A 12,800-nucleotide genomic window follows, 5' to 3' on the forward strand; every position below is an offset into this window, starting at 1 on the left:
ACACAAGCAAAGAAGCCTTTTCCGTGTTATGGTTGGCAGAAGTTGCAGACTCAAGAGCCCATACTATTCTTCAAAATATGGGCTGAAAAATAAGAAGTGATGTCTAACAAATAGTAGGAAACACACCATGATGAGACAGTTTAGAGGATACTCAGCAAAAGATAAATTCAGAGAGGATGGGAGTCCTGATTTCCAAGATGAATTCCATACATTTATCTTTTTAAAAAGAGAGTTCATGCTGTAATCAGTCATGAGAAAAAGTTTAGAAACTTCTGCTGCTTCAGGGAACAAGGAGAAAAAAAAATCTATATAAACAGGAAAATACAAAGAACTTCCCCCATGTTCTAGATTTAACATCTGTTATCTCCTGTCTTTTCATAAATTTTAAGGGACAAGGTTATTAGGTGATTCATACAGTAGTTCTTAAAGGAATCTAAAAATATAGAAGACATAATCTAGACAATTACATCTGATATTTAACTGGAGTGCTTTATAGGAATACTTTTGTAACAAAAAATCGCATTCTAGAATTGTCTACAAAATGTCTCACCACAAATCAAAGAACCCCAAAGAGCTGCTGGTTTAAATTTCTTTTGGACTTTCTGAATGTTTCACTTTCAAGGGAAAGTCCCATTTGTACATACCTGGAGATGTAATTTACCTGTCATATCTGTGACAGAATAAATGTTTAGTTCCCAGGTCTCAACAAGTCCCCAAGAGGAAGCATCTCCAACAGGCATCATTTCCAGTCTTGGCATGCTTAAACTTGATGCAATTCTGATGAAAAGTAACCTGGAAGACATGTTTCAGAGGGGTATATATAGGGTATTCCTACTGTTGATTCAGTTTACTGTATCAGATCAGAGCTAGTCTGAAAGTAAAATAAATAATAAAAAAATAAACAATGCCAAATTACATATAGTGCACATATAAAGTCTTTATCACCATTGATTTCATTCTGTAGATTTACTCCTATTGATCTGTTCTATAATCATGTAGGAAGTTGGTTCTCTTTTTAGTTTTTTAATAAGATAACAAGATTTATCAAATCTTACATGGCAATTTAATAGCTTTAAATCATGCCTAATTTTGGACTAAATTCCTAGCCATTACATTTATATAAAGAAAGACAGAATAAAAGTTTCTTAACTACTTCACAACACTGGATTTAGGAATTGAAACATCAGAAAAAAAGTGATTCCTGGGAGATTGAAAAGAACCAATGATCATAAATTATTAACTTGTATTAACTTGAGTTTATACATCTGATCACGTCCAGGCACATTACAGCAATACGTATAATGTTATTTCAATGTGTATCAATATATTATCAAGCATAATATGCAAAACAGAAAAATCCCAGCAGTTATCAATTCTCATTTGTGTGTAATTACCTGTAAAAGATCTAGATAAGTTTGAATCATTCAAGCCACTGGTGTTCTCCATGACCAACTGCTTCTAATAAACATACATGATCAGTAACAGTTTTGCTTTCTTAACAGTAAACTGGTAGGATTATCTGCTGAGACAAAAGCAGTAACAGTAGGAGAATGAAGTATACCCTGTGGGGTATTACAAGACAGTACATTCATTAAACAGTTCTTATGATGCCATAAATGCTTTAATCATAAGAACCAAACATAAAATCTCAGACTTTGTAATACTCCAATAGGGACTACTTTGTTTTTTGTAATATACAGTTCTTCTCTTCTGAAAAAAAAAAATTATATATATATATATATAATTTTTTTTTTTCCTAGTGCAACTGTGTGCAACTGATTTTTAATTTGGAAAAAGCTCAAAATATTATAGTTTTATATATTTTATTATAGATTTTTATACATTGAACTAGCAAAAAAAAAAAGAAAGATATTTAAATCATTCACCTAATTAAAGCTATGCTTAAAAAAATCTCGTCATCATAAGGGAGCAAGATTTTTAAAAGAATTATCAAATTCCAATGATATAACTGTTTACCATTATTTTGGGTATCATGCTGTATGAATTTAAACTGCTGTCATATTTTATAAGAACAATAAGAAAAATTGCAAAGCTGTAAGAGTAAATGGGAAAACACAGCTGACTCACAAAGCAAATAGATTCCTATCTTGTCTAAAGAATGGGTAAGAGGTGACTGAAGGGATAATAAATATAAGGATTTTCCTGAACTACCCTTTAGAAAGAACATGCAATGAACCAAGCTTACATAGACGATCTCAGTCAATACTCATTTGTTTTCAAAGTAAAGCTGTAGTCTAGAAGAAACACTTATGGGTATTTTTTACACACTGTGGACTCTGAATTGACTGCTATATAGGACATTTCCAATGTTCTCTTAAAGTGCATGTTCATGCCTTATTCAGTTTCCAGTTAAAACAAAGCAAGCAAGCAAACAAAAATGATTGACCACTCTGAATGGATTAAAAATGTATACCACTAGGAAAGAGAAAATAGAATTCAATATAGAAAATATATATATGTGTGTAAAATATATATCAAAGCACCCAGCTTTGCCTCAGCTTTGCCTCAGCTTGCCTTGATCCCAGATCATTTTATCAGAGTGGAGGAGTCATAGCAAGTGCACTTGCACTTTGCACCTCATGTGACAAGCAATGGCATAACCCCAATGTGTAGCTGTCCCTCAATCAGCAGGATTACTAAAGGCTGCTGCTTACTAAGTCTCTGGGCCTTCTTGTCAGTTTAGACACCCTGTAGGCTTTTCCACTTACCTCAGCAATTCATTCATTCAGACTGTGTTGGCATTGAGCTAATGGAGGCGCAGTGCACACTGAGGCTAAGCTTCTTCAGTGGAACAACACGAGGACCTAGCTAGCATCCCCTGATCTTAACGCTCATTTTAGAAGACCAGTAGAAACCAAATAACCTAAATAATCAGCATTTTAATTCTCAGGTTAACAATTGATTGCTCAATAATTACTAGTGAAAACAGACACCCTGTACAGCTTTTGGAATCTTAGAACCTGCATCTGCTTGCCTTTGACCTCCAGATGTAAGATTATATAATCCCTAAAACTAGTTAGTTGAATCCTTGCAAATCAGATGGCAAAAAAAATTAAATTAGATAAAAAATGTCAAGCTTTTTAGCATCATTAATCCTAAAACAGTGATAGATTCACAAAAAATAAAAATAAAAAAATAATAAAAAAAAATCCCTCTAGATCCACAAAATACATCATTATAGGACACTTATTAGTTTGGCAGAGTGCTTACCTTAAAGATGAAGCAGCATTCAACTGTATCCAGGAAAAAAAAAAAAAAAAGTACCTAAACCACATTTTCACAGAAGACGTTTTCCTTCACCCCTCCACATAGATTAAACACTTTCTAGCTGTTTCTGATTTCTTTGTTACTTTTCTCTCCATCTTCTACGCTAGCCCCAGTTCTCATCAGCTTGGATTTTTAGTGCCCTACAATACTATCTAATTTCAGAAAGAAATGATAAATACTGTCAATTACTTCCTGTTCTTAGATATTCAAGGTACCTTTTGGCTGAGTTGTCTTGCTGTACATTGTCTTGTGTACAGACTTACAGACCATTGCCAAGGATTTCTCTGTGTCCTATTGTGAGAAATGACAAAACATAAAGCCCAGCTACTACAGTCACACATATTTTAACCACACAGAACATTTCACAAGCTATTCACTATTCACAAGCGAATTCAACATCAAATTGCCATATTCACAGTGTCACAGAGAAGTATAGCAATGGGAACAAATCCACCAAAAGCTCTTCAATCGCATGACAACAACTCCAACCACAGAATTACAGTTCAGAAAACTGGCTGAGAGGCTGAGACTTGTATTCTGTGATCTTTAACAAGCAGGTAGATGAAATGAAAACTTTCCTTAGATGTCTTTTTGGTGACTAGTTTTCAATTTTTCTACTTATTGCTGTATGGTCTCAGTATCCCATGGACAAATGACATACATATGATATGACTGATGCCTGTTACAAAATTCAATGCTTAACATAAGATATTGAAACTAGAAAAACAGGAGACAGAACATCAAGCCATTCATTAGTGGGTTAAAAAAATAATTATTTTATTTTATTTTATTTTATTTATTTTATATTTTCATGATGAAATCATTTTCTTTCAAAAATGAAATTCAGGACAGAAAATGAGGAAGAGAGGATTGGCTTTTTAAGTCTTTTTCCACTATGGGCCAAGATTTAATTCCAATCCTGCCATTGACCTTACAGTTTCTTATTGGCTTGGAAGACCTGGAGAGCTCTTTAGTTCCAGGTACATATATATATTTGAACGAACTGATCTGGGCTCACTAAGAGTACTAAGGGTGAGAAACCTATCAGCAAGCTATAGGTTAAGCTAATCAGTATTTTGAGAACTGGTATTTTCTCCATTGCTCCATATCCTGGAAGAGATGAGAATTTGTGGGCTATTTTTCTGCAAAAAATGTGCAAATACCACTTCGTGGTTTGTTGAGGATTCTGGAGCTTTAGTTTGGGAATAACTGTCTGCAGGACTTTGGTCCAGATTTTGCCTCTACAGAGTATGTTCTAAGTACACTGATGGTAAATGGTAATGAAAAAGTGCAGTTCATGTTCTTTGTCATAAAGTTGTTTTTTGTTAGTGCTTTCAATCACATCAGTGAGATAATTACAGATGGATTGTTCTATGGAGTATTTTTATTTTGGCCTTGTATGTCTAAGATCTGAGTATATAGGTTTGCTCTTAGACTTACAATTGAAAATAACCTTTTATTTTTAGGTGATGAGGAGCAGATCACAGACCTAGCAATACTTGCTAAGGTCAGTAAAGCCCCAAAGACTTAGAATGAAGTGTTCCTCTGTATATACAGAAGACATATAACACATTTTTAAGTCATCAAATATCATTGCTAATCCTCAAGAGCTTTCTCAAAATTATAAGATTGGTAAGCGTAACTTTTGGGCGCTTATTGTTAATTAAAGAATAAGGTCTTTCACATTGGGGCTAGACAATTAATTAAACTATGCTCTGAGTAAAGACAAGCTTGACTTAGTAGAAGCAGCTCATTTCCTGATAATAAAGAAATGTATCTAATAAAAGCAATAGTTTGAATGCTGCAGAGACTGAGGCTTAGGAGAATCAAAGTATTTAGGGGCATTTTAGTTTCAAAAAAACAGCCACATTTTTTTTTTATGATGTCAGTTTGAAGGCCTGCTATTAATGAACAGATTTCGGTAGGCTGTTGGCCTAAGTGAAGAATGGGTAATAAAATAAAATGTTAGCTTTCACAATGGATTCGAATTTGTTTGTTGATTATCTCTCTATAGTGTGCTACCTGGAGATAGATAGGGTGATGACTTCATAAGATGCTGCAAGGTAAACCTTGAGTGAAGAATCATGTTACTGGTCATCCTTCAGCACATGGCTCTTTGGGAGAAGTTTACACGTCTGTATTGACTTCTCAGATACAGCAGCCTTAGTCTCTGATTTCTGTTTTAGTCTCATCTCTTCAAATGGTCACCTTCTTGAATCTGGGAGTGTGAATTTATGAATTAGGCAGTTTTTCAAGTATATTAAGAAATATAACACTATAAAGGCTACCGGGACTGCAGATCATAACTTTATTCAATATGCATAATGTTTTCTTCTTTTCAAATCAATTGAACCTTTTTGCTGTTGTTGTTGTTTGTTTGTTTGTTTTGTCTTTTTTTTTTTTTAATTGTTTCAAGGCTGAGTTAGGGTATATTGGTTGGTAGATTTTTATTTTTGTTTTTCTTTCAGGAGTAGGAGAGCAGGCTTCATTGATTTGAGGGGTTCTGCATCAATTAGAGGCAGAGGTTGCAACAATAAAGTAATATTAAGCATATTTTGTTAACAATGAGTGCAATAGATATCCCTGGAATTTGTCATATTCTCTAAAATATGAAAGGTTAATAGTTGGAGATAACAGAGCTTGAAACGTACCTGAACTGTGGTGGTTTTACTCAGATGGGTAGCCGAGTTCCACCATGGTCGCTGTCTCACTCCCCCTCCCCAAAGAGGAGAAAAGGGAGAAAATATGACACAAAGAGCTCAAGGGTTGAGCTATGGACGGGGAGATTGCTCAACATTTATCGTGACGGGCAAAACAGACTCAGAGTAGGGAGACAGTAAGATTCATTGCCTATTACTAAGAAGCTAGACAAGTGAGAAACAAAGGAAAGAAACTAAAAACACCCTTCCCCCCATCCACCCTCTTCACCTCCTCCCCCCGAGTGACGCAGATGAATGGGGTAATGGGGACTGCAGTCAGTCTATAGCACTTTGTCTCCACTGCTCCTTCTCGATCACTCTCTTCCCCTGCACCGTGGGGTCCCTCCCACAGGATGCCCTCCTTCCCGAACTGATCCTGTGGGGCTTTCCCACAGGCAGCAGCTCTTCAAGAACTGCTCCCACACGGCTCCGTACCATGGTGTCCATCCCCCAGGAGCAAACTGCTCCAGCACAGGTCCCCCACGGGCGGCAGCTCCCCCCAGACCCCCTGCTCCTGCGTGGGCTCCTCTCCACGGGCTGCAGCTCCGGCCCGGGGCCTGCTCCTGCGGGGGCTCTCCATGGGCCGCAGCCTCCTCCAGGCCACATCCACCTGCTCCACCGGGGGCTCCTCCACGGGCTGCAGCGTGGAGATCTGCTCCGTGTGGGACCCATGGGCTGCAGGGGGACAGCCTGCTCCACCAGGGGCCTCTCCACAGGCCGCAGGGGACTTCTGCTCTGGCACCTGGAGCATCTCCTTCTGCACTGACCTTGGTGCCTGCAAGGCTGCTTCCCACTCCTCTCTCTCCCCAGCTGCTGTGTAGCATCATATTTTTTTTTTTCCCCTTTCTTAAATATGCTCTCACAGAGGCGCAAACAACATCACTTATTGGCCAGGCTCTGGCCAGTAGCGGGGCCTTTATGTAACATGGGGTAGCTTATGAATTCTTCTCACAGAAGCCACCCTTATGGCCTCCTGCTACCAAAACCTTGCCAAATAAACAGAAATTTTAGAGATGACAATAACTTTGAATAAACACATATTTTAAAAAATATTGCAGTGCATGTTGCAGGATGTAACTGTTCATACCTGATTCCAGGTCTTTCTCCAATAACTGTTTTCTTTGTCTTGTTAAAGATACACCACACAGACAATGCCCTTCAGGCAACATTCTTAATTTAATATTCTCAATTGCTGTGGGAATCAGGAAGTGTGTTGTTTTTGCGGCTTATTTTTTCTCTGTTCCTGTATAGTGAGCAGACTAGGTGTTCAACATAGGCATCGGTATCTTGAGGTTTTAACAGATTTTAGGTGTACTTGACATTGATTTATGCTTTCATTCTTTTGTTCCAAGGATGACATCTGGCATTAATTCTTTGTTTGTTGGACTTTCTGAGCCAGAGTTTTTATGTACTTTTTTTCTTGGAAAGCATCAGAGGAAAAAGGTGTTTCAATTCACTTTTCATTGAGCATGGTATTTTGGATGATGAAAGATTTTGAGGAACTGATCATTTTGAAACATTGCTCAGTCTTTACTCTTATTATGTTTCATAAGTATCTTTATCATTATTTATCTTCCTACCCTTCTCCCTTCTCCTTTGCTTCTCCCAGAAATATTCTTTCATATAGATATGGGGTCTTTAACATGCAGGCAAGATATGGATCAACTTTAGGGTTCTTCTGATGATGTAGATGTGGAATAATGTTTTGTTTTGTTTGTATTTGTCTTACAAGGCAAGATTTTGGTAGCAGGGCAGGGGGCTGCAGCTGTGGCTTCTGTGAGAAGATTCTGGAAGCATCCCCGTGCTCGATAAAAGCCAGCTCCAAAAGGGACTTACTAGTGACCAGATCTGAGCCAGTGAGTGATGCAGGCTGGGAAAGCATATTTAAAAAAAAAAAAAAAGTCAAAAACAAACAAACAAACAAACATAAAACTACTGTGCAATAGCAGGTGTGAGAGAAAAATGAGAAAATGTGAGAGAAACAATCCTGCAAAGATAAAGGTCAGCGAAGGAGGGAAGCAGGTGCCAGTGCTGAAGTTCCCTCGCGGCCTGTGGAGAGGCCCCTGGTGGAGCAGGCTGTCCCCCTGCAGCCCACGGGTCCCACACGGAGCAGATCTCCATGCTGCAGCCCGTGGAGGAGCCCCCGGTGGAGCAGGTGGATGTGGCCTGGAGGAGGCTGCGGCCCATGGAGAGCCCCCGCAGGAGCAGGCCCCGGGCCGGAGCTGCAGCCCGTGGAGAGGAGCCCACGCAGGAGCAGGGGGCCTGGGGGGAGCTGCCGCCCGTGGGGGACCCGTGCTGGAGCAGTTTGCTCCTGGGGGATGGACCCCTCGGTATGGAGGATGAAGTATCAGCAGAGATGAAGCATTATGGACTGACCATGGCCTCTGTTCCCCGTTCCCCTGCTCCGCTCACGGGGAAGACATAGGAGAGAGTAGATGAGGGGGAAGGTTTTAGTTTATTTTCTTGCTTTTAGTTTCTCACTGCTCTATTCTCTTAATAATAAGAATAAATTATATTAATCTCTCTATGCTGAGTCTGTTTTGCCCATAAAGGTCCTAAGGTCCTCTCCTTATCTCACCTCTAGCCCTATTTCATTGTATTCCCCCCCCCCCACCTTCTTTTGAGGAGGGGTAATAAGAGGATGGTTTGGTGGAGTGGAGTTAGGCATCAGTGTGAAAACACCACATTTCAAACACATCTCAACAATATGTGTAATAATCCCTTCTTAGTAGAGGGCAACTGAATATTACAGGACAGTATTCATAACTCAGGATCCATATACTACCTGTGCCATAAAACAGAACAAAACAAAACAGGAACAGAAATTCTGCGATTTTCTGGTTTTGAATGTTTTCTTGAACACTTCGTAAGGCAAGGTGATTGTAGATTGCCACTGAATCCATACTTCTGCTTTATGATTTTAAGAGAGATCTAAACAGTTTCTACAATTACATATATTCTTAAGTGATAAATAGTTAAATAGCAAAATGGGAATTATATTATTTTTAGCAATATATATATTGGACATATACATATACACATATGTTAATATGTATATATGATTACCTACATATGCATACACACATACACACTGTTTTCAGTCAGGGTTGTCAATAGCCATTAATTCTTAGATAAGTGATACAGTCTATTTCTTTTTGTTATGGCCATTTTGAATAAACTACTCAAGTTCTGTGGCTGATTTCTATATTTTCAAGGTTTGTCCAATTGACTTCTGTGACTGTTTCCCTTCAATAAGTTACTGCATAGTCAGTAATGATTGAGGCATTTCTCCACCTGCACTCTAAGCAATATATGTTCATTCAACAGTTCCTTTTTTGCATTTATAACACTTCTGTGATTTTTGTCTCTTAGGTGCCTAGGAAGCAGCCAGACATAGTCAATATTTGGGTAGATTAAGAAGAAAAAAAAAAAAAGGATTTATTAAGTCTCTAGAAAAAATATTTGTAGGTGAATGCTTTGTCTTATATTTGAGACTTAATCTAATCAAGAGTCAAAACTCACCTTGAAGCCAGAAAAAAAAAATCCCTGGAAATGCTTTAAAATATTGTACAGTCTTGAAAGGAGAAAACCTCAGTGATATGGAAAGAGAATGGAGAGTGAATAAGGTATATAGTAATACTTGTTTTGTGCTTGATTTAGTCAGAATATTAGTTCCAAGAAGATAAAAGAAATAAGGAGAGGCAGGACATGAGCAAAGCGGAAGCAGCAAGATCTGGTTTAAATCGTTAAAATTTAAAAGTTAGTCATTGGTTAATTTCAACTGAAAGAAAAATAACTGAAGCAATATTTCAAGAAATACTTGTTGCACTTGAAAGTTATGATATGGAAAATAATAAGACCACCCAAGATGCAAAAAAGACACTATTGTCAGTGGACATTTTTGTATATAAAAATGATATAAAAAATTAAGATCTGTTATTAAGATCTCATTTATCTATACATGTGTTAGGATGATTAGTGAAACAGGTGATAAAGGGAAAATAATGTAGAGACAATATATCATAGCATGAGCTAAAGAGATAAGCTAAAGTAGGATTTGGAATGATATCAGAGTACCAAGAAAAAGAAAAATAACAGCTGAGTTTCAGGCATTGATCAAGACATTATTATTATGTGTACACTATGAAATTAGCAATAAATGGGAGAAGCAATACGCTCTCAAAACACCACATTACACTTGAATGACAGTACAATTATGCAACAGTTTTATAAACCAAATCAGAAATATCTCCTCTATTCAATATCTTCGTATTTAACAAACAGTTTTCAACAATTTATAGACTTTGCTGTGATTAACTATTCTTGTTCCAATTTCCCATGCCAGATGTCTGCCTGGAGGCAATTTTACTTTATGAGATTTCCATACACTTTCACCATTTCTGAGAATGAGAAAATATGATGTTTTTCTATTGATAACATATTGTTAGAGCTATTTAATTGAAAAAAAGAAAAAAAAAAGGCTTAGAATTCTGGAGCAGTGCCAATATCACCAGAACTCATGGTCAAAATTAATAAATAATCATAGCAAATATACTCTAAAGCTGAAAGTCTGTCCAAACAAGAATGATAAAAGTTTAAAATATCAAAATAAGTGTTTTATAGATTCATAAACCAAATAAGAAAAAGGTTGAAATAATTTTACTTTTAGTTTGGTGAATTCTATTTAACTAACTTTGAGGAAAAATAAACACTTTGTCTTTTAGACTCCAGACCGAGTCTGCAGTATCTATATAAAAAGAAAAATAGGCAAAACAAAAAAAGAAATTAACAAGGGGCAATGGAGAGGAACAGTATTTCCCTCCCTTCCTTTGGAACTCATAATAGAGTAGTTTTGAGCTGTAAATTACTGGGTCAGAAATTAAATTGGAGTCCCACAACATTGTTTCTTACAAAATCACTTTTTAGATTGGGATTATAATTCAAGTAAGTCTTATTGGAAGTGCTTCCATAGTGACATAAAAATGAATTATATCAAAATAAATGGCAGAGCTAAAGTTCACCTGTGGAACAGAGTCCCTGGGAGGGTAGGCAAGCCATATGTTTAGACATATCTCCACAACCATAGTGGATGTTTAAAATCTATGACAGCTACATATTTAGAAAATAATGGACCTAAATTTCACAGACTGTTCAAAAAGAGCAATCGTGGTGCTATCAGCACACATTACAACAAGATGTTTAGCCTTTGTCTCTTCTTTGCCTGCCTCCACTGCCTGCTGATGGTAGTGTCATATTTCAAAGGCATGATTTTCATTCAAGAGTTTGAAAAAATGAGTAGAACTATACTGGCCATGACCCACCAACAGAGTTCTAATTTCCAGAAGTGCATTTCCAAATACATCTTTTTTACATATTTGTAAAATTACTAGAATCTAATACTTTTTGAGAGACAAGTGACAGCAGGCACTGAAGCTGAAAGTGATGTGACAAACATGGCAGCACACTGTGGTGAAACAATTCAAGCTTGTAATTAATTTCTATCTTTAAATTCCCATCAGTAATACTCAGTTGGATGACTCTGACAGGGTGGAGCTATCAAGAGAGAGATTTGCTGTTGCAAAGGTTGCAATACTGTTTGCATATTTACTGTGGATACAGAGCTTTCCATAAAATGATTCAGAAAAAAATAAGGTAGGGAAACATTTACAGACCTGTGTATTTAATTAAATCTTAGTATTTCTTATTAAAAAATATATGATATTACTGATTCAGAAATCACCTATGTGTTTGAAGTCAATGGTAGAAAGAATACATAAATAGGTCATTACAGTGTTGTAGGGATTTCCTTCATGAATTTCTAGGATTTCTAGGGATTTCCTTCATGAATCTCACCAGACTGTAACAAGGCTTGAGTGAAAGGATTCTGAAAAAGAAGACAAATATACTGGCAGATGCAGAATTTCAATTTAATATCTATTCCACAAGAGCTATGAGTGATTCCAATATTGTTTTGCTTTGAACACAATCTTTCTCTCAAACTTTTCTTCCAGAAAGAAAAACACTAAATCAACATCTTGGTCCAGGTGTCAAATATCCCACGGAAATACCAGGCAAATGAAGTAAAAAAAAAAATCCATTTTATTTTCCTGTTGGAAATGCTTTGGCTAGAACTTCCTATTTGTATTACACAGGATAATTCTACAAAGTGAAAGAAATGTGTATGCTTACATATATTCATATGTCTGTATGAATTTATATATTTACATTCATGTATAAATGTGAATAGAATCTACTTTTCTCTTTAAAAATCAACAACTTGTATCAACTTACAGGCTCCTTTTATTTGTTTAACACTGAAGACTTGGGGAAATATTTCAGATTTTCATTAACTTTCTTTTTGCGTACGTATGTGGACATCAGAGCCAGCCTATGTCCAATGAAATGATGTTATAAGTGAAGTGCAGAGTCTGATAGATGATTGTAAAGTCCTTTGAGCTTCTTTGATCTTGAAGTATCTTTGTGTTGCATGTTTTGTGATCCATCTATTACAGCAGAAATTTCAGAATTGCACTAATGATGGCTCCCTATCAAACACAAAAGCTATTACAGTAGGTATGAAAAATAGGTATAGAAATTAATGAGGTGTAGGATGATCCAGCTCTGTGTCTGTGGTCTTATTGGGGAGGGGGCTCTTTTCTGATCCAGTAGAGACTTTCTGAAGCATCTGGTGTGACCTGTTTTACATGGAAGTTTTGTACTGCACACAACATAACTTTATTGAGCCCACAAACCTAAGTGTCCATGTTAGAAGAAGAAGAAAAAAAAAAAAAAGTCTTTTGGTAGTACTGCTAA

The 12,800-nt window shown here is 36.8% G+C and overlaps 1 long non-coding RNA gene across 1 annotated transcript; it reads right to left on the reverse strand.

Annotated features, from left to right (window-relative positions):
• Nucleotides 1-470: 470 nt before the first annotated feature.
• Nucleotides 471-7,917, reverse strand: LOC106032549 (uncharacterized). Its single transcript, XR_001204914.3, has 3 exons — nucleotides 5,311-7,917; nucleotides 1,395-1,519; nucleotides 471-792 (listed from the first exon to the last, which is right to left on the reverse strand). It is a non-coding gene; the product is annotated as an uncharacterized lncRNA (long non-coding RNA).
• Between the last annotated feature and the right edge of the window lie 4,883 nt (nucleotides 7,918-12,800).

The sequence above is a fragment of the Anser cygnoides genome, chromosome 3, assembly GCF_040182565.1.
Source record: "Anser cygnoides isolate HZ-2024a breed goose chromosome 3, Taihu_goose_T2T_genome, whole genome shotgun sequence".
Taxonomy (NCBI): domain Eukaryota; kingdom Metazoa; phylum Chordata; class Aves; order Anseriformes; family Anatidae; genus Anser; species Anser cygnoides.